This window comes from Otolemur garnettii, unplaced genomic scaffold (genome assembly GCF_000181295.1).
Source record: "Otolemur garnettii isolate 467f Iridium unplaced genomic scaffold, OtoGar3 scaffold00020, whole genome shotgun sequence".
NCBI classification, from domain to species: Eukaryota; Metazoa; Chordata; class Mammalia; order Primates; family Galagidae; genus Otolemur; species Otolemur garnettii.
In genome coordinates, this window is record NW_003852415.1 from 1,894,984 (window position 1) to 1,898,748 (window position 3,765).

General features: G+C 48.2%; 1 long non-coding RNA gene across 1 annotated transcript; it reads left to right on the top strand.

Moving 5' to 3' along the window:
• Positions 1 to 1,216: 1,216 nt before the first annotated feature.
• Positions 1,217 to 3,161, top strand: LOC111724177. Its single transcript, XR_002772514.1, has 3 exons — positions 1,217 to 1,404; positions 1,489 to 1,548; positions 2,882 to 3,161. It is a non-coding gene; the product is annotated as an uncharacterized LOC111724177 (long non-coding RNA).
• Positions 3,162 to 3,765: the final 604 nt, after the last annotated feature.

The window sequence follows — 3,765 nt, forward strand, 5'->3', positions numbered from 1 at the left end:
CTATGCTAGTATACAACAGTGTTTAACAGCAGATTTGAAATAAACAGAGTCAACATAGTGACCGTGAAGACAAAGAAACTGAACTTGAGTAACTTTTGTTATACTACGTAACCATACGGAGTTTTGTGTTTTAAACTGTGGAGCAGGGTTACACCACACCTTGTCATGTTTTTATTTGGTAAAAGCACATTTTGGTTAATAAATAAAATATTTTTACTAGGTTTGAATATTATCTTTAAAATAAAAAATTCTTTTTAAGTTGTTTATTTTAGAACCAAAGCAAGAATTGAGAAAACATTATATCAGTAGTGTGATCCAGTAATTGCACTACTAATACTAGGTAGGCTTCTCTTATACTGCCTACGAATAAAAAAACCCCCAGCTAGTTCTAATTTGGGCTCGCCATGTGCTAGACAATGTTTCAAACACACACACATTATAAAAAATATATAAAATACATATTTATTCTGTTTAATGGGAAAAATACATATTTATTATATGTTTAAAATATATATTCATTTAAAAATCCTCAAAACTATAGTAACTCCTATTATCTTTATTTTATAGTTCATAGTATAATTGAGGCGTGAAAAGACAGCGATCTGCTCAAGATCATCAACTGGAGTGGCAGAGCTGGAATTTGAGCCCAGGCAGCGTGGCGCCAAAGTCTGAACTCTTAGCCACTAAGAAAGGAAAAACAAAGCAAAATCAGTAAACAAACAATCTTGCAGGCCATGGCAGCCTTCAGAAGGGACAGGAGGGCTCTTTCTACTGCTAAGCAGCCCCTGCAGGCTCCTGGGCGCAGGGGGAGCTGGCTTCCCAGGGACCTCCCAGAGGGATGTCCGCGGAACGCTTTCTCAGTGTCCCCTCCTCCGCCCTCTCCGCGCCCTCGCCGCGCCCCTGCCCTCCGTCTGCCAGGCCAAGGGCTCTCCCGGCCCTTCCCCGCTTCCGGCCCTTTGCTCCAGGCCAGGTCGCTGCGGCCGGCGGTGCCAGGAGCTCTAGAGTCCTCTATTTACTGTTTGGTTTCCACGGTGACACGTAGGCGCCGTCAGCTCCTCCCGTCACCCGCCCCGCAGCGCAGCCCCCACCCGACGCTATGACGTCCGCCGGCGCTTCCGCTCTGCCCATATTTGGCGAAGCCGCGGCGCAGCGGGTCGGGAGGAGGCCGGGGCGGGACTCCCGCTGCGCCCCGCCCCCGCCACGCCCCCGTGGAACGCTGGCGAGGGTCGCTTCCTCGCGTCCCCCAACGCGTTCCCGTAGACCCGAGCCCAGGCGGTGGTCGGGGGCGCTGGACACCCGGAGACCTAGCGTGATTGATTGACAGATGAGTTCAGGTCGCTAACATTCAGTGTCTCTGTGAGCTGAGATTGCAGTCAAGACCTGGGGCTTTCTCGACTGTTCTGGGTGGGTAATCACGGATCACGATTTCCTCCCTCTGTGCCCGGAAATCATGCCTTCCCTCACCTAATTCGATATTTTATTTTACAGGCTTGAACTCAAAATTCTCGCCATGGTACAGTGGAAAGCTTTGAAGACTGACGGTCTAGGGTCAGTGTTGCCCCTCGGGGAATAAGTGACCTTGGCAAGGCCACTTCCCTTTTCCCGGCCTGGTAGCATGACCTGTGGGGAGTGGTCCTAATGGTTGCAGCACTAACTTCAGGCCTTTAAGGAGAGATCTTCCCTCACCTTCTGACTACCCACTCTCTACGACATAACAGGAATGTCAGTGAAGTTCTTTGAGAAACGACCCCTACAGTTCTGACCCCTCCAGTAATTGAATTTGTGTGACTCTGCACCTTGCTCATATTTGGCGCTTAATTAACTTTGGTTAACTGATTATTGTATGAATAATAATAGTCACCTTCCGATTTCACCTTCATAAATCCGGACTCCTGCAATTCCTCTTGCAGGCGGAGGATATAGTGCAATGATTAATAATTGCGCAGCAGGGTTGCTGATGTAAAGCGATTTGCAGATCTAAAGGGCAATAAACATTCCCGGGAGGAATCCAGCGAGATTCCAGAAGTCTCTAAGGGAGCCGTGGGTGTGTACCGCCGGGCCATGAAAGCGGGGGAGGGGCGGGCAGTGCCGCAGTGACCAGGTCGGGAGTGGTGTGGGGGTAAACCCTTCAAGATGCCTGTCATCACCCTCCCACCCCCACTCCTGCTCCCCAGATTCCCCAATTCCTCTTGCTTTTTCAGAATTCCAAAGCCGGAAGATTATTATCTAATTTAATGTCTTTATTTCACAGATAGGGAAACTAAGGCTCAGAGAAGTTGGTTCATCCAGCCCAACTTGCAGAGCTAGTTAGAAACAGATAAAAGTCAGGATTACTGGCCTCAAATATTCCACTCAGGTACTTCTAACCTGTGCCTCAGTGGCTTCAGAACCCTATTGCCTGGTTCAGCTGAGGGTGGGGGGGTGTACCTTTAGGCTAAGCTAAACATTGCCTTCAGGGCTTGGAAAGGATGCCACTGACAGGCCTGTTGCCTTACACAGCCCGCAGCATGACAGCAGGCCTGAGGAGTTGGCCTACAGGTGTGTACTCCCCAATGACACCAGCATTCCTCCCCACTGTGGCCAGAATGCTTACCCCTGTCCAGAGAACAGGAGCTTAACACGCAATCAGTCTTTAGACAAGCAGTTGTTCACTTTTCCAAGCTTCCCAAAGCTTTCACGAATCCTTTCTCAGCCAGGACTACAGCAGAAGGCGTTAGTAGCCTGCGCCCACAGACACCCTTTTCCTGCAGTTTTGGAAGGCCTTTCCGTGGTATACGGGGGCTGGCTGCTGAGGGGGAGTGCCTCTTTAATGCTTCTCCCTTTTCCCTCTTTCAGTCTCACCCAACTTCCTCTTGCACTCTATTTCTTGCCCAACCAATAGGCTGAATAGGAAGGCTGCTCATACCAAGAAGACGGGTGCCCACCAGCTGCCCTCCCGCGGTGCCACCAGGATGATTTGAGGAAGTGTCTGGGCTCCCTCACCTTCCTCCTCCTTGACTGTTGTTGGAGCCGTAGCTGCAGAACAGCAGCTCTGCCACCTGCTGGACATGTGAGGCAGCACGTCCTCCTCCAATTCCAGAAGCATCGTCATGGTGGTGCCGGCTAGGGGAAGTTTTTCTTTGTTCACTCTGATGGAAATAGCAAAACTTAGCAGAAAAAAAAAAAAAAAAAAAAAAAAAAAAAAAAAAAAACCCCAAACCAAAACACACAAACCATTCTAGCCTTTTCTCTCTTTGGTTTATTTCTGAAGATCTGGTCGATTTGGATGCAGAAAACACATCTGTTGTTTCTCTTGCTAAGACTGCTCTTTTTCCTTCCTGCTATCCAAACTCTGCTCCTTCTCTCAAATCCTATTTCAAATTCCGCCTCCTTCATAACAGCTTTTCTGACTCTCCTATACATCTTTTGAAATCCGGCTGTACACAGACCCAGCACACAGTGTATGCTTGGTAAGCTGTCTTCTTTGCTGTTGTTTCTTTGAGGGTGGGGGTCTGTGTTTTCTGTGCCTTATGTGTCCACAGACCCCATAGTGCCCAGCACAGAGCTAGGGACAAAAACTGTTCTCAAAAGGTCCTTGCTAATTAATAGATTAATAATTTCTATGAAAATAGCCCTAAGCCTTTGAAACTTCAATAAACCTTCTAGAACACTTAGTTCTTTGGGGGAATCAAGATGGTGATCTAATCAAATATGGCCTTGCACAATAAGTAGTTTCACAAAGCAATTTCACAAGAGAACACCAACACCACCCAGATCGGGATGAGG